We start from the raw sequence: 24,633 nt of genomic DNA, 5'->3' as shown, positions 1-24,633 counted from the left end.
ACCTGATGGAGTTTCAAGAGTGGTGGTTGGTGCAGAGGAGACACTTCCTAAGATTTGGCCATTGCTGTTGTCATGGTTACTGTTGTGGTGTTGCTGGTTTATTACAGCCTCTGTGATTATTTCATGAAAGTGGAATAGTACCATTCTGTAAATGGGAGCTATTTTTAAATACTGGGGGAAAGGGAGGGGAATTCATTAATGTCATTTAACCTAAATAAAGTTTTCAGGACTTTAATAAAGTTAACACAAATATTGGGGGAGAGGTTTCCTAGGTCAACTTTCTCAACTTGTTCTGCTCATCTTCTTTTCCTCACTCAGGAATCTGATGATGTGGGGCAGTGCACCTGCTGTTCCGTGGGTTCCAAGGCTACCTGGTCTACTCTTCCCTTGAGAGGTAAGGATAGCTCAAGGTGTCCGTGCCCCGTTAGAAACATCTCAGCCATGATCATCTCCTCCAGTTACTTTACCTTCTTCTGCCTCCACGATCTTCTGCTGAACATAAAAGGACTGTGAACCACATCTTTGATCTGTCAGGATGCTATCTTTAATTAAGCTTTAAGACAAGTTTTTCCAGGCAAACATAGCATGGCAGAGCTTCTGAAGGCAAACACCTAAAACCAGACAAAGTGTGATGTGAAAACATATTAGCATTCACTTTCCTTGTTAGTGTGTCTTGTTGAATCAGTCCTCACATGAATGGTATTTATTATAAACAAAAATGTTGTTTCCCCAGACCCAGCATGCTAAGGAATATTTAATATGGTGGTTTATTTCCTGCTGGACCAAGGCACTCCAGGAAGTTGGAGAATCCAACATTCCTAACCTTTGATTTTAGCTGTTTGTTGCATGTCTGATAAAACCCACATCACCAGAAAGTAAAAAGTTGGGAACTTGCAGAAACCTGGCATAATTTGAAACATGTAACTTACAAGATAATTGCCTATATCAATAAGCAAAGTCACATTACTTTACAAGCATTATTTTAACAGTTTTTTACTGACTTTTTTTTTTTTAAAGCTATAATAACTCAGATTTGCTTTAAAGACTACCAAGCTGTATATATTCAATTTGGGACAATTTGATGTTTTGAGATGACCACCTCATGGGGCTCAGAGCTTGGAGGATGGTATAGAACAGCAGATGGCAAAGTTAAGGCCAACAGGACAAAACAACACCCATTAGTGCTGTGAGCCACATGAGAAGTCTGGCCATGCCCATTTGTGAGTACTACTTATGGCTGCTTTTTCACTGTGGTGACAGTGCAGAGTAGTTGAAACAGACTGTATGGCCCATGAAGTCTAAAACATTCCCTATCTAAGGAGATCTCCTTGTAGCTCAGCGGAAATGAACCTGACTAGTGTCCATGAGGATGCAGGTTTGATCCCTGGCCTCGCTCAGTAGGTTAAGGATCCGGTGTTGCTGTAAGCTGTGGTGTAGTTTGCAGATGTGGCTCAGATCTGATGTTGCTGTGGCTGTGGCATAGGCCAGCAGCTATAGCTCTGATTCAGCCAGGAGCAAGGGAACCTCCATATACTGCAGGTACAGCCCTAAAAAAAAAAAAAAAAAAAATTCCCTAACTAAATACTACTCAGCCATAAAAAAGAACAAAAAAATGCTATTTGCAGCAATATGGATGTAACTAGAGATTCTCATACTAAGTGAATTAAGTCAGAAAAGAAATACAAATTTTACTTATATGTGGAATCTAAAATATGGCACTAATGAACCTATCTACAAAACAGAAACAGACTCATAGACATGGAGAACAGGCTTGTGGCTGCCAAGGGGGAGAGGGGAGGGAATGGGATGGCCTGGGAGTTTGGGGTTGTAGATACAAACTATTTCATTTAGAATGCAAGAAAAAGCAATGTCCTACTGTATAGCATGGGGAACTATATCTGATCTCTTGGGATAGACCATGATGGGGGATGATATATGACTGGGTCACTTTGCTGTACAGCAGAAAATGGCACAATATTGTAAAACAATTATGTATAAATAAAATAATAAAGTATATTCTATCTAGTCTTTTATAGGAAAACGCTTTCCAACCCCTGGTAGATGCAGGTGACAATGTTTGACTTCCAAAGCTGCTGTTTATTTGTTGACTTTGTACAACTAACTTAATTACTCTAGGCCTCAGTTTCCTCACCTGTGAGTCAAGACTGATGGTTGTATTTGGTATCTATGGCCAAGTGGGGTTATGAGATGAAAACAAGTCAGATCGTACGTAGCCAGAGGACTTGATGCATGGAAGGAACAAAATGGGTTAGTTGCTACTATCCGTGTTATGTCTACTTTATGGTGTTGTGTCTAGTATTAGACTGGAGTGAAGGGGCTCCTTGAAGAATTTGGACATAGAAATAAGACACGGCTCTCTGCAGTTAAAAGGCAAGATAAACACAGGAGATGAGAGCAGAGACAAGGCAGATCTCTTGAAGATGCCAGTGGCGTTTAGCCAGGAAGCCTTCAATGAATCAACATTTTTAAAGGAAGAACGTGGTGTCAATCAGGGAACAGAGGGTTTGGATGAGTGTGGATCTGAAATCAAAGCCAAGAAAAAAATGAGCATCTGGACATACCCTGTCGACACTGCTGATTCTAGCAGTGCCTATGGAATAGCCAGAGCCTCCCTAGGACCAAGGTTCATCTTGTGTCAAAGTAAAGCTCTTCCAAGCATAGAGTTATATGCACTGTGTTTTTTTCATCTGACACCATTAAATATTTGACTATTTCTTTACCAAGCAAGTTTCTAATTTGGATTGGGCTTCTCAGCTGGGTCTATTAGAAATTTACTTTCTTACCCCAAGTACTAGAGTCTCTGGATGGGTTTGGGGGACCCATGAACCCCTTTAAAATGTATTCAAACTATTGAAGGCTTGTGCCTCTTTCCAGAGAGAAGATCCATTGTTGTCATCTAGGTCTCAAAACGAGTCATGGCCCCAGAAAGACGTAAGAACTCACTGACCCCTTAAAATTTGGGCCCATGTGAATTATGCCTCATGGTACACTCAGAATGTGGGGTTTTGGCATTACTCATCAGCCTTGTTGACATGGTAAAATTGTGCAGTGCACAGCCTGCACAACCACATACCGCTCCTCTTGATAAGTATGGGTGCTTCCTTGAGAGGAGGGGAGGCAGAAAGGAGGAAAAAGAGAGAGAATGGGATTTGTGGGTTAGCCCCAAGACTGGAATTGTTTAAGATTGTCTAAGGCTTTTCTGTCTTGTCCAATGACCAACAGGCTTCTCCTTCAGGTTCCTCTTATCACTGCCAGCTAAAAAGATGTCTTTTCCTATTTGAATGACCTTTAGTAAGCCTTTCATAAAAAGATATTTAACTTACTTGACCTAATTAACAGTGTAAGGAACATTTAGTAATTTGGACTTGATTCAAGATTTTTTTAGGAGTGCTCTGACTCATTTTATACTTGAGCCTGAAGAAGGACAATTCAAAAAAAAAAAAAAAAAAAGCCAGGTTTCTCTGTCAAAGCCTTGGCCAGAAATAGAAAACTTTCATTTATCTCAAGGAATAATAAACAGCGGCCAGAAAGGTATGGCTAATGAAGTGAGAGGTTTGCAGGTCCGGCTCTGAGTGCGTCCACGTCCGGTGAGGTTGGCCGGAACCTCACTGACAGGTTGTTTATGAAGACGCACAGGTTCTGCACAGCGTATGCTGAAGAGGCCCAACAGCTGCAACCTGTCCCTTACTGCACCATTGGTTTTTGGAGTTCAGGTAAATATCAGCACATTATATGAGGTCATGGGGCTACATTTTATACTAAGAACATACCTCATGAGTAGATAGGTGGAGGTCACCAGTACAGGGAGGAACCTGGGGGGCTTTTGATACTAGACATGGTTGGAGGAAAACAGGACAGAGTTTTCCTGAGCTGGTCTAATCTAATAGCAGATGAGAACTTGATTTTTAACCCCACGGATATACCAGGTGAATGTTCCTTTCTTCTGCCTGAAAGAATTTCTGGTTAAGGTTTCCAGAGCTCAGATCTTATCCAAAAGGAGTCATTGGGCTTCCATTCCACCCTGGCCAGAGTGAACATTCCAGGAGGCCATAAAGCCACATCCATTTTGGACCAATAAGGTGCTTTCTCCCCTGTGCACTGGGGTTGCAAAGAGTAGTTGCAGGATGCTCTGCCTTGCTTCATAGGAGGTGGTTATGAGAACAGACTTGGAAATGTCTAGGGTTCGTATCCCACCTTTGTTGATTCCTAGCTAGTTCTATGGGGAAGTCATTTATTCTTCCTGTGAGTAATAGAATAATGGCTTTCTCTCAGGGTTATGGACTTAAGAAATGGAGGGCATGGTGCATGGCACTTGGTAATAGCCCAGTATCCATATCTTCTATTACAATTTATCAGCATCATTATCATTTATGTTCAAAAGCCCACTTTCCCTCCAACTTTAACTACAGTAACTCAATGGAATGGGTGCTTTGGCCAAATAATTTCTACAGTATTCATTATAAGCTTGTTGTAGCAAGCAGAGGAAGAGAAGAGTGAATCAGGAAGCTTCAAACACTCTGACTGGTCCTATAAATTCCAGCCACCCAGCCTCAAAGACAAGCTTGACAGGTTTCCAGAGGCAAGAAGGAAGCCTGAAGCCTACCCTGAGCCCCAGGATCCACGTCCTGGTTTTGTGTTCATGCTAGGTTAACTGGTGGTAAATGTGCAAAAGAGATGCTACCCAGCTCAGCTCTGAACCTCTCTTCTTAAAAAACCAAAGTAAGTCACACTGAACAGCTTGCTTCACAGTGTATCTTTCAAAATGTGAATTTCAGGTAGCTTTCAACTGGTCAAAATCTGTCTCCTTGAATGATTATAAGATGACATTCAAAGACTCCTCACTAGGCATTCTCCCTGTGGTACAATAGGATCAGTGGTGTCTCTGCAGCACCAGGACACAGGTTCGATTCCCAGACTGACATAGTGTGTTGAAGAATCTGGCATTGCTGCAGCTGTGGCTCAGATCTGATCCCTGAATCAGGAATTCCATATGCTGTGGGGCGTCCATAAAAAGAAAAAAACAAAACAAAAAAAAGACTCCTCACTAGATTTAAGGTGCCCTGCTGTGTCACTTCTAAATCATGTCCTTTTACTGCCTGAGTCACCTGAAGCTCAAAGATGTTAAGTAGCTTGATGAAAGTCAAACAGCTGTAAGTGTGGTAATATGTGTAAAGCACTTAGGACAATGTTGCCTACAGTCATTCCTCATTAATAATACTATTTGCTGCTGTCAACATAATTATTGAGGGACAAAGCCCCATTTACACTCAGGCAAACTCCAGAAACTGTGCTCCTCATTTCTACATGTAGACTGTCTCCAAAAAATGTTTCCTTGTTGAGAAATTACTAGACTTGCAGTTCCTGTTGTGGTTCATCAGGTTAAGAACCTAACATAGTCTCTGTGAGGATGCAGGTTTGATCCCTGGCCTTGCTCAGTGGGTTAAGGCTCCAGAGTTGCCACAAGCTGCAGTGTAGGTCACAGATATGGCTCAGACCCTTTGTTGCTATGGCTGTGGCCGAGGCAGCAGCTGAAGTTCCAATTTGACCCCTAGCCTGGGAACTTCCAAACTTCCATATGTCACAGGTGTGGCCATAAAAGAAAGAGAGGAAGAGAGAAAGAAAGAAATTACCAGACTTGGTCGCGCTGATCTAGAGAAAATTGTGGAGCCAATAGCAGTGAGAACCCCTCGTGCCCTTAGTCAGACCTTGAGGAAAATAAGCTACTGACCCTGCTTCTATGGGAGCCTTGTGCTGAGATGCTGAGAGGGAAGCAGGAAGCCTTAGTGGACCCTGTTCTGATGGGCAGGTTGGGGTTGGGGGAGGCCCTGCTTTGTAGGGCAAGGGAGTGGCTGCGATTCCTATCTTAATCAAAGAGGGTCTTGCCAGTTGCTTCTGCCTCTCTGACTTCCTCCCTCAAACCAACAATAAAAATGTAGTTCGAGCAGCCACTGAGCTTTGGTCAGAGAAGGATAACCAGCCATGGCTTCTCCACCAGCTCCTATTAGCACCTAGCTCACTAATCCCAAGTAGGAAAGGCCTTCTTGAACACATGTCTACTTGACCCTACAGCTGGAAGGATTTTTCTGACCTATAGTTAAAAGGCAGAAACATTTTGTGACTTAGAGTTAAAAGCAGAAAACACTTTTTTTTTTTTAATCACAAATCTTATCCCAAAGCATAGATCCAAAAATATTGCTGGATGCTAGCAAAAAGTGCCCACGTTGACTTGCTCCACCGAGCCAGAATTTCAGCCAGCATTAAGAACCATAAGAAAGGAAAATCTCCATTCTGGCTGCAGTACATAATCCACAAAGGCTCACATTGAGAGTGTGTATCAAGTACAGTTCTTTTCTTGCAGAAACACAAAAATGGACTCTAGCTGCCATAAGCAGAGAAGCAATTTGAGAGGAATTACCACAGAAATGCTTTCAATGGGAAGGAAATGAATATTTGATTATTAACAGTTTTAAAAAATGAGGATTTAATTTTTCTTAAACAGCAAGACGGAATGGAGATAGCCATTGGAATTGGTGCTGGTATAAGGCCTGGTACCTGTGATTTTTTTTTCTTGCCTTTCTCTAATGTTCACACAATGGTTGCTGCCAACACATCAAGCTTTATCTACCTTGTAAGTAGTAGGAAGGGTAAGGGAAAGGTCCAGATGCTCCTGTCAATTTAGTTAGAAAAGTAGATTCTGCTCAAATTTCATTGGACAAAACCATATCACTTGGATTTTTTAGTTATAAGAGGTTGGGAGAGTGAGTATTTTTTACGCTCTAAAGGGAAGCAGGCAAGAGAAAAGGCACTGGAAATCGGTGTTGGGTAGCCCAGGATTTCTAAACCTCAGCAATATGGACATTTGCAATCAGGTAATTTTCTTTTACGGGGGCTGTCCTGCGGTTGAGGGATATTTAGGAACATCCTTGGCCTCCGCCTACTAGGTGCCAGTAGCACCACCTCCCCAGCAGTTGTCATAACCAAAAATGTCTCCAGATATTACCAAATACCCTCTGATGGGGGAAAATTCCCCTCCACGTTGAGAACCACTGGTCTAGTCTACCCACAGCATCAGACTACTCCCAGGATCAAGGACAAAGAGTGAGAACCAGAGTAGTTCCTGGATTCTAGAGAGGAGGACCCAGGAGACTGTCTGGGGTCCTCCTACAAGTGGTTAATTACCTTGGGATGAATCAGCTCTGACTACTTTAAGTCTGTTAAGACTGAGGAAATAAATCTTAAGAGAGTAAGGTTGGCCCAGGGTTTTAAGCCCATCCTTGGGGAGAGAAGGATAGGGCACCTTGAATGCCAATTCTACCAAGGCTATGGCCAGTGCAAAAGAAATAGATCCTGATAGCTATCACCTGCCGGTGACCGGGACTAGCGGGTTGGGATGGGAATGACTATGTGTGTATGCACACGTATATGGAAATGACCTTGATCCTATATCTGAGTAATGGCTGAGTCCCTTGTATTAGTTTGACCAAAGACTGTTCTGAAGAGTACTGGGGAGGAACAATCCAGAGTGGTTGTATGACCTCAGACAAATCACAACAGCTCTTTATGCCTCTTGCTGTTTGTGTATAAAAAAGAATTTTAGGCAAAAGATGTCAAAGATCCCTTTTGGTTCTGCCACTTAGCACCATGACTTTCAGAAAGAGGCTCCAGCTTCCTTTGTCCTCTTGTTTACATGCTCCAGTTTATTTCATCTCCTGAAGCCACATTTTCATTGCCTAGGTTTGGGATGTCTTGATAGTGAGAAGGAGAAGGAAGGCAACAGATATGAGCAGGAGCTTGGTGCTAGATACATTGATGCAGCCTGAGATGTAGCCTTAACCTGGTGAAGACAATTTGTCAGTCATGGTTATTTTTTGTTTGGCTTTTTGATTATTCTTGTTTTTATCTGGACTTAACCAAAGTCCTAAAACAAATCATAGCTCAGCTCAGTGGCCTCTGAGCCTCTTGCAGGGATCTGACCTTGCCCTAGGCAGTTGGCATCTGGTGGTCATTTTTTGAATTATGAAGACAGATTCTAGAATGGGAAAGCCTATGGTGATCCTGTACTGTGGTTTCGATGCTTCCTTGATAATTTGTTTAGTGCCAAGGTGACGAAGAGAGGAAATGGAGGAAGGGGTGGAGGGAAATGGGGATTAAAAATGTAAATATGTGATTACTTTTAATGATCTTATTACTCGACATCAAATCTGTTTGTATTGACAAATAAGTATGCAAATGTTTATATCAACACTCACTTCATTAAAATAGTAAATGGTTGGAGTTAATATTAGTGCAGCATTGAAACCTTGAGTAGTTTTGATTACATAGCAATAAGCTACTGATGAGTATCATTATGTACCAATCATATAAAAATGAGCCACCGAAGGCCATATTTCCAAAATTGGGTTGAGCAAGTACATCCACAAAAAGAGAGAGACAGACATTAAATGGCAGAGACTTTCCCTGTCTTCACAACAAGGCAGAGTTTGAAGACACAAATAGAAACTTACATGTGTAGAAATGCAACTGGACATGCAATAATTACGCTCTTGGTGGATCCAGAACAAGTATGTGCATGTATTTCTGACTATGGAGAGAGATTTCCTTCCCCTCAAGTACCACCCACCTCCCTTCTCTTGCCTTTTTCTTTTCTTTTCTTTTCTTTCTTTCTTTCTTTTTTTTTTTTGGATGATTTTTAGTTTTAAGACATGGTGTCCTTAAAAGACAAGATTCTTTTTAAGTAAACAGGCTAAGTGTGTATTTGTCTGTTACAGGGAGACATTTGCGTCTAATATCCCTGGAGGAATCCAGCCTGTGGGCTGAATTCTTTAGTTCTTTTTCTTCTCAGTTTCTACATTTGTTAACAAGACTTAAGCATGGAAATGTTAAAGAGAAGATAGAACTAATGAGAGAAGTAGAAAGATTTGAGAGGTCTCAGATGGACATGTAGCTCAAAGACCTGTTGGAGAATATTTCACGGAGCCTACTACTGAGGTTGTGTTAGGCTTGAGAAAGCTGGCTCTTCAGCCTTCATTGCCACACATTTTCAATTTTCAGCCCATCCCAGGAAGAATAGAAATGTTTGTCTTACTAAAGTGATGAGTTTGTTAGAAAAATGCTTCATAAGTAGGTCTTTATTTTATAGCAATGAATATCTGATTGGACAGTGCTCAGCCAGAGATCATGTGTTTCTTCAATATTTACTATGAAGAAGGTATTCATGGAAGGATCTGAAATGAACCCTACTTCCCAAGATGGTCCATTTGAGTTGGCAGATACCAGACATCTTTGTATGTCACAATGCTATACGGGTGCTAGAAGCTAATAGTACTATTGACCAGAAAAAAGGAAATGAAAGGGGATGCTATGACAGCAGTACTGTCTAACAAGGTGAGATTGGCCTTGGACTTGGATTAACAGGATGGTGATGGGCAGAGGCATAAGAGGGGCATTTTTTTCTTTTTAGGGCCACACCATTGGCATACGGAAGTTCCCAGGCCAGGGGTCGAGTTGGAGCTGCAGCTGCCAGCCTGTGCCACAGTCACAGCAATGCCAGATCTGATCCACATCTGTGACCAACAGTGCCACTCATGGAAACACCAGATCCTTAGGCCAGAGATCAAATCTGCATCCTCATGGATACTAGTAGGATTTGTTACTTCTGAGACACAATGGGAACTCCTGAATTTTAGGATTACAAACCCTCTCTAAATGACCATAGTTTTTTCTTAACCTAAAATCCATTAGCATCTCTATCCCCTTTCCACATTACACTATTTATACATCATATTATAATTGTTGCCTTCAGTTGCTGCTGGTGCGCATATATATGAGCATATGTACATCCATTTGCGCCCCCCCCCCCAAGAAATTTTTAAGATTCAGATCAGCTTCAAGTTTTCACTTTTGTTTTCTCAAGATGAACATAGTAGGTATTGAATGACTGTCTATTAAACTCAAATAGGAAGACATGCCTTTAAGTGAATATCCTATAGAAATTATGGATGGCAGAACTGGCACCTAATTCATTTTTCCTTAAGGGAAATTTCTGTTCGATGTAAACAAACAACAGAGGCAGGGGTCAGAGGACTTTGAGAAAGAACAGGAAGACACTTGCTTGAGATGAAAAGATTTCCAAAAGGAAATTAGTTAGTGATTTCATACAAGAGAATAAAGAAGGAAAGGAAGAAAGAACAGCAAGAAAGAAGAATGGGTTGCAAAAAAGGGAAATTAAACATAAAAGCCTATGAATTAGGAAATTCAATATTTTAAAAATGAGCACCATGGCCATAGTTTTGTTTTCATTTTTAATGACATCTTTCTAATCTTCTGGTTTTAAGAAGTTGGAATTCCCGTTGTGGCTCAGTGGGTTAAGAACCCAACAGAGTGTCCATAAAGATGTGGGTTTGATCCCTGGCCTTGCTTAGTGGGTTAAGGATCTGGTGCAAGCTGCAGACACAGCTTGGATCCGGTGTTGTCATGGCTGTGGCATAGGCATGCAGCTGCAGCTCCAATTTGACCCCTAGCTCAGGAACTTCAATATGCTGCAGGTGTGGCTATAAAAAGAAAAAATTCACTATGACATAATTCCTGGAGAACAAGGAAGATTTCCAAATCACAACATAAGTGGCAAAAATCAGGGTTTGGAGTCATCCTAGACACCAGAGAGCACAAACCTGTGCTCTTCATAAGCTTTCCTGGCATCACGGGGCCCATTTTAGAGCAGTGAAAATGAAGGCATCAAGCAACACATTGTGCCTTAGAAAGTGAAGCAAAGATAAGAGTGCTGCAGCTCAGTAGAGCAGTTAAGAGTTGAGGATGGGAACTCACATTGATGTTGACTCAGATAGCTGGCATCCAATTTCTGCTCCACCTCTTACCAGCTGTCAGCCTTGGGAAGGCTGCTGGGCATGAGTTTAATGATATCTGTTAGGTGTTTGGGAAAATTAAAGATGGTACAGCATGGGAAGCTCTTAGCAGAGGTTTTGGCAAGAAATAAACACTCAATAAACTGTCACAAAGAAGCCCTTTGTCTAACCACCAGATGACATTCCCTTCCTTTTGTTTGCAGAGTCCCCTATCAAGTGATTATAAAGCTATTAGCTATCTCCCAGTAGAGGTCTGCTTTCATGGTTCTGTTTTATGAGTTTCCCGGCTCTCTGAGAGCTAGGAAAGCCTTCACTAGACCAATGCGCCAAACCCATTTCCCTGTGAACAAACAAAATGGTGTCAGTGTCCTACTGAAAAAACAACATCAAGGCCTGAGAATGAAGGCATTGCCAGAGTCAAGAGAAATGAACACATCAAGGATGTAATTTCTTCCCCAGTCCAGGTGGCCTTCGAGGCAGGTGACAGCAGGGGCCAGGATGGTATTAACTTCATAAGAGTAGATAAGCCAGCGGGAGCTACTCAATCACTTGACAGAAGTCAATTCAGAAGGCATCTGAAATGCCTGGCTTTAAAGATAATCACGTTAGGAATCAAAAAGGGGTCTCATGGTTGAGTCATGCCTTTCAAATGCAACAAATCATTATACCTGTCAAGATTTATGGACAGATGTATTTATGTTGACACTGGACCACTAATACTTTGACAAATGAGGGGCCTTGACATATACAACTGATACGTCCAAGTCTATTTCCTGATTCAAAAAAAAAAGGGATGAAGTAGTGAATCAAGACAAGCTGGCAATGTGGGCTGCTAGGCTCTGAGGGGGCTTCTGCAGCCCAGTCCTGCCATTGCCCAATGCTCGTCACAACAGGACCAAATGATGTCAAAAATGAAGCACCACCCCCACCAACGAAAAAGCCCAGAAATAGCTGATATGAAGGTTTAATAAAGAATGACTCCTGTGGAGGTTACCCCCACATAGAAATGAGTCCAATTCCTTAGGTCTCCAAGGATTTGTGGTCCTCTGTGAGGGAAGTGAGGAGAATTTGATTAGTGGCTGAGAGCCGAGTATGGTGATGCTGCAGTGGCCTCGGCTTCTGATTAAGTTTATTAAGGAGGCTAATTCCTATCCGTGAATTAAAGTCAGGGCTTGATTCATACCCAAACACCTGGAAGAAATTCGCTTTGGAAAAAAAAGTCTGTAAAGAGACAATTAGATTTATCAACTATCATGAGGAATTTGATAAACTCGCAATGGTCAAAAGGGACCTTTGATGAGATTCATTAATGGAACAGGATCCACAGCATTAATAAGGGGGAATTTTTCAGATGGAATTTCATTTCCACCTGCTTGTTTTTGGATATCATCCCCTGAATTTTATTTTACTTTATTTTATTATTTTTTTTATCACTTGCCTTAAAAAATCCAGTCTATAGTTACTTAGTCCCTGAATGAAAAGAAATGATTTCTTTATGATAGGACAGCTCAGCATGCACCAAAGCTTTGCCAGAGGGAAACAAGAGCCTAAAATGATAACAGTGAAGTTCTCAAGGATCAGAGATTAGATATTGGTTATTATTACAGACAGGGAGAACGTGGCATTACTGACTGAGAGGTCCCCATAGGGCACAGAAGATAGCTGGGATGGAAAACAAGCATTCAGAGAGTTCCTGTCGTGACTCAGCAGTTACAAACCCAACTAGTATCCATGAGGATGCAGGTTAAGTACCTGGCCTCGCTCAGTGGGTTAAGGATCCAGTGTTGCCATGAGCTGTGGCATAGGTCACAGATATGGCTTGGATCTGGAGTTGCTGTGGCTGTGGGTAGGATGGCAGCTACAGCTCCAACTGGACCCCTAGCATGGGAACTTCCATATACCTCAGCTGCAGCCCTTAAAAAAAAAAAAAAAGTAAAGAAAATAAGAATTCAGCTGGGATATCTCAATGCCTGTACACAAATAGAGAAATATAGAACACCTTCTGAATTTAGTTGTGATTATGGAAAACTGATGAATAAAAAAATGAGAGGAGTTCTGCAGGTTACAGACAATTATCTCAATATTCATTAATTCATTTGAAAAATATTTATGAACACTTACTGTCCTCCCGATACTATGTTAAGCCCTGAAGATATACCAGATAACATGCCTGCTTTCAGAAGCTTGCAGCTGTGGGTAGTGTGAGGGGAAGAAGCATCTAGAATGAACATATAAGCAGATAAAAAGATAAATGCAGTGTGAGATAGGGACTATAGAAAAAAAAATACGTTTGCAATAGAGAGGAACATGGAGGAGGGAGCTACTCTAAGACTTGAGAAGATGAGTAGGAGAGAAGATCTGAAGGAAGAGAATGGAATAACCACACTAAAACTGATGTGCAAGAGAGAGGGGCCAGCAAGGTGACAAGTCCTGAGATAGGCAAACTCTTGGCTTGTTGGAGGAAAAACAATGAAGCTGAATATGAGAGAAAAAACTGGGTAAATAAAAAACAAAGAGTGAAGAAGAACCACTGAAAGGGTTTAAGATTTGGAGTGAGGGAGTTCCCGTCATGGCGCAGTGGTTAACGAATCCGACTAGGAACCATGAGGTTGCGGGTTCGATCCCTGCCCTTGCTCAGTGGGTTAATGATCCAGCGTTGCCGTGAGCTGTGGTGTAGGTTGCAGACGCAGCTCGGATCCTGCGTTGCTGTGGCTCTGGCGTAGGCTGGTGGCCACAGCTCCGATTAGACCCCTAGCCTGGGAACCTCCATATGCCGCGGGAGCAGCCAAAGAAATAGCAAAAAAAAAAAAAAAAAAAAAAAAAAAAAAAAAAGATTTGGAGTGATATCTTCTGATTTCAGTGGAAAAAAAAAACAAAAACCCATTCTGGTCGCTCTCTCAGGGAGTGGCTGTAGAGCAGAGAAGAATGAGAGCAGGGAATCTGTTAAGACTATCTAGCAATTCATGAGAGATGATGGCAGCTTGGACCATATGGACGCCATGCAGATGGAGAGAAGTAGATGGATTTGGGATTTATTTCAGAGTCAAAACAGACTGGAATTCCATAGTCAGCTTCTCCTAAGGTTAAAAAAAATTTTTTTTCCTACCATGCACCAAAGATTTATATGAAGATTAATGAAATGGTACCCACACAGTGCTTTGAATTCCTTGGAGGGAAGCAAAGCATTATTATTATTTTCTTTACTTATATTATGAATTTATTAACTTTTCACTCCTATACTGAGGTAGGTATTTCACTGACAGCTGGGGTCTCATTTAGCTAACCAGGTGCCCAAGTTAAACAAAGGTTATATTATTATTGAACTTATTATTAGAAAAACATAATAGCTCATGTTGAATACCAATAACAAAATCTAATTTCATATAACTCCAGCAGGCAGCTTTAGTTGTGGGGCATGGGTACGTGTACTCAGTGATCATATTTCTGATACCCAATGTTCTCTTTCTTTCTTACCAGCTTTAAGGGGGTTTGGGATCTTGAGTGATTCCAGCCCAGTTCATTCTGAATGATAGTTTTGCACAGTGGTCAAAACCAAAAATTTCCGCAGAATTTTAAATTAATCTCTTAAGGAAGTGAGGGCCAGCACGTTGACAGGGCCAAAGAAAAAAACCCCAAATTAACTGGTCCTTAAGAAGTAATTAAACCCAGGAAATTTGGTTATAGGAGGAAGGCAATTTTAGAATAGGCTTATGATTAAATTAAACAAAACATAATAAATGGAGTATGAATACACTGTAATATATTTTTCATAGTTTGGATGGGAACAAAATCCAAGCAAATATATTGCCTGAGACCATTCTAATCTCTCCCTGTAAGGCCCTTCTGCTCCAAAATCAGACTGTACCAGGTACAAACTGCAGACAGTTAGCTATGAGCCCCATCGCTTAATCGTTGTTGGTGGTGTTTTAAATTAGAACCTGCAGGAGTTCCCATTGTGGCTCAGTGGGTTAAGAATCCGACTCGTATCCAGGAGATTATGGGTTCTATCCCTGGTTTCCCTCAGTGGGTTAAAGGTTCTGGCGTTGCTGCAAGCTGCGGTGTAGGTCACAGACACCACTTGGATCCTGAATTGCTGTGGCTGTGGTGAAAGCTGTTAGCTGCAGCTCCAAATCAACCCCTAGCCTGGAAAACTCCACATGCTGCTGGTGTGACCCTAAAAAGACAAAAAAAAAAAAAAAAAAAAAAAAGGAAAAAAAAGAAAGAAAAAAGATAAGAGCCTGGAAACCAAGTAATATGGTTAAAATGAGGCAACTGTATGCAAGAATATTAGTTAATATTTATGTAAACCAGGGTAAAAATCTATCCTTTGCTCTGGACTGGGCCCCTATTGAGGACATAGGCATTGCTGTGGTGTTTGTGTGAGTCTGTGAAGTGCATTGTAAGAATCTGAAATGTGTGCTCTCTCAGAGTCAGGCAATCAATATACGTATAGTTGGAAGACAGCCATTTCCAACAGCAATAACCCAAATACCCAAATCATAAGTCAAATGGGCAGATGAAGAGTTTCTTCCAGCTAAGTGATAAGCTGTCAGCTTCCCAAAGAGTGGAGCAGTTTTATCTTTATCTGGGTCTAGCTAGGTCCTTGCTCTTGTATCCCATGCTCCCTTCAACAAGACAAGACATTAGTTTTGCCTCAATTGCCTACCCAACTCCCATTCTCCTCTTCTGCATTGTTAACAGAGCCCTAATTTTTTAGGTGGAAATCATGTGCGTAGGAAAATGTTCAGCTTCCCCGATTCCCTTATAGTTAGCTTTGGCCATGTGACACATTTCTTACTAATGAGATATAAGTGGGAGTGGGGCTTATACTGCCCTATTCCAACTTGTATCTGTTGAGTAAGTGTTCCTGGAAAGCTATTGATTTCCTTATTTTATTTATTTATTTTGCTTTTCAGGCCTGCACCTGTGGCATATAGAAGTTCCCAGGCTAGGGGTCGAATTGGAGCTGTAGCTGCCATCCTACTCACAGCCATAGCAATGTGGGATCTTAGCCACATCTGCAATCTACACCACAGCTCACAGCAATGCCAGATCCTTAACCCACTGAGCAGGGCCAGGGATTGAACCTGCATGCTCATGGATACTAGTTGGGTTTGTTACTGCCGAGCCATGATGGGAACTCCGTTTTCCTAATTTAAAAGGCCAGAATTGATGGTCAAGTCTTTAAAAAATTTTAGCCAACTACTCTTTGTCTTTTTTTCTTCTTTGTGCCAGAAACATGGAGCAGACATATTGGCCACATAAGGCATCCAGCATGAGGACCAATGCTAATTCTCTAAGGATAGTGTAGAAGTTAGAAAGAGCCTGGGCCCTGCCAGGATGATTGAGAAGCAATACTAATCCTGGATTGCCTACTTCCAGATTTGCTACTACATTTTAAAGCCACAGCTGGCTGAACTCTTATACACTATACCAAAACACTGTGGTGGAACATCAGCTTTCACCTCATTTGCAGAGCAATGCTCCCTCCAGCCCTGGCCCATTTCACTCTAAGTTTCCTGAAGGCAGGAACACAGCTTTCTTCATCTAAGTATTCTCCATGGTGCCTAGCTAAGAGCTGAAGATCTAGGGAACACTGAAGTAATTTTAGATTGTAAAAGGGATGCAAGAAATCTAACGCTTTCTTTGTACTAGTGACTCTTAACCAGGACTACACATTGGAGTCATGGTGAGTGCATGCGTGTGTGTGTGTGTGTGTGTGTGTGTGTGTGTGTGTGTGTGTGTGTATGTATGTAGAAATAGATACACAAACATATACAACATAAATCCCTGGGCTCCATCTCCAAGCATTCAGATGTAGAAGGTCCTCATTGGACCTTCTGGCATCTGTACATAAGAAAACAAAACAAAACAGACAGAAACACACCAACCAACCTCTATAGGTAAGATTAAAATCCTTTCTTCATACGGTTGCCAGGAAATTTGGCTTTTACTTCGTGTGCTTTCTGTCCCCATGCATCCGTCTTTGTTTCTTCATACTCCTTTATAGAAAAGCCTGCTATTCATGGGCATCCTAATTTTGGGGGTCACAGTTGGAACTTCAGAGGTAAGAAGTCCTCCCTTTTCTCCCCCATTTATGAAACATGTTTTATAATAATACCAAGAGCCTTTTCTCTTTTAGTCATTTGAGAGGAACACAAAGTAGAACAACCAAAAGTTAAATCATGGCTAGCCAATCTGGAGCATTTTCAATGACAAAGCTTCAAGAGTTTTCCTAGTAAGGAGTTATAATGATCATATTGCTTAGTAATTAAAAAACTTTGAGATGGCTAAATAGTGATTGTCTCTGGAAGGGTTAAGGTAAGGACCTGGGGGCACTCGGTCAGGTAGAGACCTTCAGGAGCTTCAGAGTGAAACCCTTTCTATAGGCGGGTGGGAGGTCCATGGATATTTGCTAGCTATATACTTTGTGTATTCATTAGACATACACTTATGAGTATGAAATATTCCATTAAAAATATGGAGCAATTCAGGCAAAGGATACTGTAACTTTTCTTTCACCAAAGAATGTGGAAACAAACAAAATTCAAACAAACAAACAAACAAAGTTAATTGTGTTATACCAGTTTTGCCTAACAGTGGATGATTTCCAACCTTGGCAGTTTTCTTTTCCACTACCTTATTGCCCAAATTTTCCTGATTAAAGAAGTCCTCTGTAATAAAATGCAAACCCTGGCCACATTAGAGAACTCATCTCTAAAGTAAGCAGCGTTTTATTTAGAGCAGTAAGGGTATAATTACTTTTGGTTGACCCTCAACTTAGGAAAGAGAGGGCAGGTCAGGGAAGGTTGTAGATCTGTCTTGTTTTATTTCAAAACAAATTCTATTTTTATTTTTTCCCCTCTTTGACCAGGCTTTCCAATGATCTGCACTGCAGGAGAGAGATGCAAAAGTATAAAGATTCCCATAGAGCAGTCAAACTCGCAATGGTATAATTTCAAAAGCTGCTTACTTCCTACCCAACCCTGAACTACTCTTCAGATTTGGAGCAGAATTGCACATGGTGTGCCTGCCTTTCCTTCCTTGCTGAAAGTGATGGAGGCTGAAGCAAGGCAGTGATAGGAAGCAAGGTCCTAAGGGATATGTTACTCCCTCATGGATAGTCTGTGGCCAACATGGCTCATTGATTCCAAACTCTTTCCTATTGGTCCGTATAGTGGAATCAGGGTTACAACACAGTGCCTTAAACATTCTGTACATATTTGTGGCTGACATACAACATGGACCTAGGTTACCATTACTGGGGAAAGGTGAAGACCAATTCCCTGAGTGAGTGGAGAAATAATGAGCTCCCAAGCCACATATTCATGCTTCTGCCTTCTGACCCTCCTCTTGTCTAAGTCAGCCATCTGCCAGGTAGGAATTTGAGATCTTAGAGACCAAATCCGTAACACTGAATGAGATGACTTCCTTAAATCACCCAGAATAATTCTCCAAATTAATGTGCATTACAAACCCTTGGTGCTTCACCCCACAGATTAAGGGAGGTAGGTATAAGGCAGAGCTCAGGTGATTCTGACACAGGTAACCCACACTTTTAAAAACACCACCTTTGCACTGGTCCAATTTCTCCTTGGAGTGACACTTTTTTTTGGGTGACTCTAGAGACTCACAGGGGTACCACATATATGGTGCAGTGGATATTTCTGCCATTGCTACTGTCCCTACCCACTGGGTTCAGACTTGAAAAATGACACAGATGGAAGTTGTAATTATTTGTCCTAATTCCCCTGGCCACTGATTTATTCACTGACTCATCTGCCCCAAATAATTAATTACTGATACATAGTAGGTTCTCAAAAACATGTTGAATGGATGGCACCTGAATCCAATTTTACTTAAGGAATGAACACTCAGAGGTCTCCTGACATGGATTGGAGGGTCTTAGGAGATTTTGATCTGCACCACCTTTTAAAATATTTTTGCAGAAAAAATATCATCTTTTCAGGGGCCACTCCAAAACCAGTGTTATCAGTTGGAATGTGTGTGGACTGATTTGATCAGGGAACACTTTGGCTATGGATAATTGAGAAGAGCCTGCTCTGTGGACCCAAGAGCACAACCACTGTCTGACAACTTCCTCTGGTACACGAGCTGCTCACTATGTATAAAAGAAGAAAGGTTGGAGCAGATGTTTGCATGAGGGTTGTCCAGTTGAAAAATTGGCTCCAAGTCAAATTAAAAATAGGACTTTATAAAATAGATCACACTTGTTCAGTGACAGTTATTCACCTGTCTCTGCATCACTCAAGGTCAATTCTGCCAGCTGCTTTTTATAGAGGGAAAGAATTGGCTACTGTTTCTCATTATGTCTCTTTAAATTTTAATGCCATATTCTCAGCAAGACCTTATCCCATATAACTCGAGGATATCAGCCCAACATACTTCTGAAAGAAATGTAAGCCATGCATCACCACAGGGTCCACCTTCTCTTCCAGGAGCAAGTGAACTGTCCAGATTCATGAGGAATGTACTTCTAAATAATGCCAGATTAAAATCGGTTTAGCTTTCATCTCTGTTCAGTTCCATACACACGTACTGGGAATCTGCAATTTGCTAGGCTTTGTGCAAGGCCCTAGGGAGAGAGGCTGATGAACCAGCCAAACATGGTCTGGCCTCACAGAACTTAGAATCAAGTGCAAGAATTCTTACCTCTTCTGTGTCATTAAGCCCTTTGGAAGTATGGTGAATCATATGAACTCTTTCTCAGGATAATATTTTTGAATATATTAAATACATAGTGCTATAAAGAAAAGCAATGATGATAAAATTATCTCGATAATTCTAAAAATTTATATACATGCTTTTTTATTAATGTATTAAATAAATTAATTTGGCCTGTTTAACAACTACTTTAATAATGATAAGCATAAATATTTCAAGAGATCAGCAATAACTGTAACGTGTTATGAAACATCTCTGCTCCATTGTTGACAAAGTCATAGCAACTGCTAATACTCTTGTGTTTTGTTGCCTCCCTTCACTCTGGAAGGAATGATTAATTTCAGTCTGAAGTTAGCAAGCAAAAGATGTCATTTCATTTTTTTCCAACAACAAAATCCATATCTGCTTCCCTCCCCCCCACTGAGTTTCTATCTATGGATCACTGGAAGTTTGTCAGGTCAGGTTAAGAAGTCCTATTAGTTGATTAGATGATGAGTTTAATAATTCTACTATATCATATCTGTATCTATATATCCATATAGAAATAAAATGTGTGTGGCAGATGTGATGGGAGAGTGTATTGCTACTATAATATCTTATCTAGTTATGGGAGAGGAAGGCTGGGACATTTGGAAGAAGTCTGCTCTTTCCATGTAAGCTGGGATTTGAGAGATAAGTAATGTTAAACCAAGGGAAAGAGTATAAGGAGAGGGAATTAAGTATGTTTCAGACAAAGAAACCATATATGCAAACTCTATAAAGCAAGGGAGGGATGAGAAATTTCCAGGGCAGGGCTGTGGACCATGAGGCAGGTGTGGCTGGGGAGGGTCAGTGCTGAGACTGGTGCGGTGAAGATACCAGCTCATATAGGAAGGGAATCTGTGCCAAGGAATGTGGCTTCTCTCCTAGGACCGGTGAGAAACCATTTTTGGCAATGAGGAAGTGTGTTATTTTAGAAGACCACTTTGATTACTATGTGGAAAGCAGCTCATGGAATAAAAGAAGAGGTAGAGAGACTGCTGGAAGTCTGCTGGGGTAATTTAGTCACTGGTTTGATGTGGGAGTGATCAGGACTCTGAGTATATGATGGCACCTTCACTGAAAGATTTCAAAAAGAGATGTGGGTGTAGGGCTAGGGAGAAGCAATGAATTGGGTTTTGAGTATGTCAGTTTCATGTGTCTGTGAGAAATGCAAGTGGCCCCAACCAATATGCAGTTGTATATCTGTACAGAATCTTTAGCAGAGAAATAAAATATGGGCTGGAAATGTAAATTAAAATAATCTTTTTCTTGTTGGAAACCAAACCAAAGATTCTAAAATCGGTGACAAACTGTACTGAATCACATATTATATAATTTAAAAAAATCATTTAATTCTATGTATCAGGCATAATAATATGTAATTTGTATGTATCTTCTCAGTCTTTGAAAAATTGTATGATTTAGGCATATTTGTGCTAACTTTGCAGACAGGAAAATCAATACTAAGAGAGGTAAGTGATTTGTAGGTTATACAGTGAGTAAAAGTGAACCAGACTTTAAACCAGGCCATCTGATGCCTAAACTCACGCTCATAAATACCATGCTCTAGGGAGTTCTGAAATAATTACACTCCATGAAAAAAAAGTAGTAACATTCCATTTACAGAAAAGACAATAGAAATTTCAGACTTTCTCTCTTCCTGAGAAGTCAACCAATTTCTACAAAAGTTTCTGCACATTTTTGTTTAATGGTATGGATTACATCTAATAAAATCTCTTTATCCATTTCATTGGTTTGTGCTGTATGTAGTCAGTATATATTTATGAAATGAATGGAAATACACACTTCACCTGAGTTAGCTTCATTAGAGAGAAGTGAATCAAGGAGAAAGAATTATGTTTGTTGTAAGAGACGTACACCCATAAATCTAGATCAAATTAGTTTGAGGGGGGAGGCAAATATTCTTTCTCTTTAGGATGACTGGATCCACCTATCATTCAAATGACATCACTAGATTTGGTCCCTGTCCTTCCTTTACTGTGCTGGGCCTGTCCCAAGGCTCTCCCAAGTAGCTCCAGGTTGACATCTTAGATTCATTTCCAGGAAACAGAGCGTCGTTATTCCAGGCATTCCAGTATGATTCCCTGAATTGCATCTCTTTGGTCTGGCTGGGATCACACGCTCGTTTTGAGCCAGTCTCTGTGGCCAAGAGCAAAGACTCAAATGTCTGGTCAGGTCTGAGTCACAGGTCCACCCTTCAAGTGTGGGCAGCATGAGGGTCCTCCCAAAACCATATGCACTAAGGGGACTAGAGGGGTGGGGACCCCCCTCCAACCAAATGCAGCCTCTGCTAATAGTAAAAGGAGGAATATGTGTTGGGCAGGCAGCAAACAACAGATGTCCATTGCATTTGGCCACAGCAAAATAAGATTCTGGTTTGTCACAAAGAATGCAGTTTTCATATAAATATCTTTGTGTCTAGAGATAAGAATATTTCGACAACAGTAAGCTCCACAGTTAACTATTCCATCGCCAGGAGTTATATGATAAGCATCACTTTGTGATTTTTTAACTTGAATTGAATAACATTACCAAGACATAACATTTTAAGAGCACCTCAATGCAGAAGCTGAAAACAACCCTGAGCAGTGTCATCCGGCCTCCCGTTAGGAATTTCTAAAGCTATGTACTCTGTGATTTCAAGAAAAATAAAAAAATCATCCCTGACACCAGTGGAACTTCTGTGCAAAGAATAAGTGACTAATCTTAGAACAGAGTAAGACAACTAGCTCTCATTACCTAAAAATCTATTTGGTTCCTGGGTTCAGATAAGTGTGAGTTATCACTGTGAGGGACACCTATAATCATTTGAAGCTAATAATTCTCTGTATTTGAGGTAGGAGAACTTTTACTTTTTGGTGTATCCTCATAAACACCAATGACACACACAATTATGTAAATGTAACATTTAACAAAATAGGAACAAAATTCCAACCGTTAGAGATGAACTATAGCATTCTCAAGATGTGTGACAGTGTTAGTTTTGTCTATAAGGAAAAGCAAAAGGAGGCATAACTAGCTACCTAATTGAACTCATTAGGCAAGTACATTGTCATCATTAGCACTGTATTTCTGTAGTGCCAATATTAGGGTGCCAAAGATGATAGATGTCTAGACATTTCTTAAGAAATAAGTTCATCTCACAACAAAGCTGAGCAAAATTAGATTAAGGCTTTGCTTTTGTTTTTTTCTTCTTTCCCTCTTCCTTTTTTGTTCCTGGCACCTAGAGAGATATTAATTAAAGGAGGAACAATAGGAAATTGTCTCAGGAAACCAATCAACATAAATATTTCAATATTAAGAGAGGAAAATTCATAGGATAAAGCCAACAATGAATACCTACTATGTGCATGGAATTTTGAAGTTAAGAAAAAAACCTTTTTCATAAAATAATTTTAGGCTCACAGAAGAGTTGCAAAGACAGTAAAGAGATTTCCTGTTTGTTCCTTAGCTACCTTCCCCTTATGTTAACATCTTACATAATCATAGACTGTTTAACAAAATTAAGAGATTAACTGCAGAGCATACTATGTATATATGGTGTGTATAGGCTGCACCCACAGCATATGGAAGTTCCCAGGCCAGGGATCGAACTCATGCCATAGCAGTGACAACACCAGATGCTTAAATGCTAGGCCACCAGGGAACTCCTAAAACAATACTACTAATGAAAGTACAGACTTAATTTGGATTCCACCATCACATTTTTTTTTTTTTTTGGTTCCAGTATCCAATCAATGATTCCACATTGCATTTTAGTACAGTTCTCATAAATACTTACATATATGTTCTTTAGTTTCCTTGACTTTCATACAGATTAAACAACAGAGTTTAAGACTCCTGGTGGCAGGATCTCTGGTATAAAATGCTATAATTTACTTATCCTCATAATCACACTTTGCTTAGAAATTAATAATTTTAGGAATTCCACTAGGAATATTTTTGCCTACGTATCTTTACCAAAGAAGGGATTTTTACATTCAGACATTCAGAAATTTCTCCTTTAATAGCCAGTTTCACAACCTGTATTGACCCAAAACTTGACAGTCAAGAAAATCAACACAGTACTATAAGAAAACCACCAGTATTTATCTGATTAATTAAAAAGTTAGGCATTGCTTTTCCAAGGTTCTGAACAAATAAACAAACAAGAAGTAGTCAAGCAGATTTTGTGATCATCTGTAACCTCATATCCATTTCACTGTTTTATTTACCTCAGTAGGGGCAGGGTGGTATTTTCTCTTCCCCTCTGCAAATAGTCTTGATGGAAGGGCAGTTCCTTGTGATAGTTGTATTCTGCAGAAGTTGAGGGATCACCTTTACCTCCCCCCTCACCTGGAGTGAGCCCAGCAGTAGCTACAGGACCTATGCTCAACTATTAGTTGCAAACTATTTCCCAGAACTTCACATCTTTAGCACATAAGAGTAAAAAGACAAGCCAGAAGTCAATAGCCAACTCATGATATTATTTCTTACTCTTAAGCTCTGGTTCCTGCAGTCTATAGCCAGGCCAAGGCTAGACCCATTTCCAAAGCCAGTTCTCTAGGTGCCCATTAATTCTGTGAGTCTCCACCATAAATTTCCTGCCAATAAATTCCATCTTACTTAGTAGATTAATGGAATTGCTTTCTGTTGCTTGCAACCAACAGAAACATAGACGATATCCTAAGCATTATTAATTCCTCCCTTGATTAGAATGCTTTGGAAGGCTTCCAAAGACTTTCTTATCCAATCCTTCCTTTGTTTAAAACTCTGAATTGTTTATAAGCCTGGAACCCAAGAATCCCCATTTGGTCATATTCATCACACTTATTTTGGGCTGCCTGATTTCTGCCCTAGATGACACTCTCCATGCAGGCAGGGCCTTGGCCACCAGCATCTAGCACTGTATGGGACGCAGCAGGCACCCATAAGAAGAAAGGGAAAGAAATGCAGGGTTACACTTCTGTAATATGAGAAGAAAAACACCTCTCATAGCAAACAGACATCCTTCATCACTATTCATAAGAAATCTCATTTTTAC

The 24,633-nt window shown here is 40.6% G+C and overlaps 1 long non-coding RNA gene across 1 annotated transcript in view; it reads right to left on the bottom strand.

Moving 5' to 3' along the window:
- LOC102167790 overlaps window positions 233-24,633 on the bottom strand; it is a 399,031-nt gene continuing 374,630 nt past the window's right edge. Inside the window, exon 5 of the long non-coding RNA XR_002337630.1 lies at window positions 233-611. This is a non-coding gene — a long non-coding RNA (uncharacterized LOC102167790). The remainder of the gene's footprint in view (window positions 612-24,633) is intronic.

Source organism: Sus scrofa, chromosome 13 (genome assembly GCF_000003025.6).
Source record: "Sus scrofa isolate TJ Tabasco breed Duroc chromosome 13, Sscrofa11.1, whole genome shotgun sequence".
NCBI lineage: Eukaryota > Metazoa > Chordata > Mammalia > Artiodactyla > Suidae > Sus > Sus scrofa.
The sequence above is the reverse complement of the archived record's forward strand: the minus strand, read 5'-3'. Positions and strand labels throughout refer to the sequence as shown.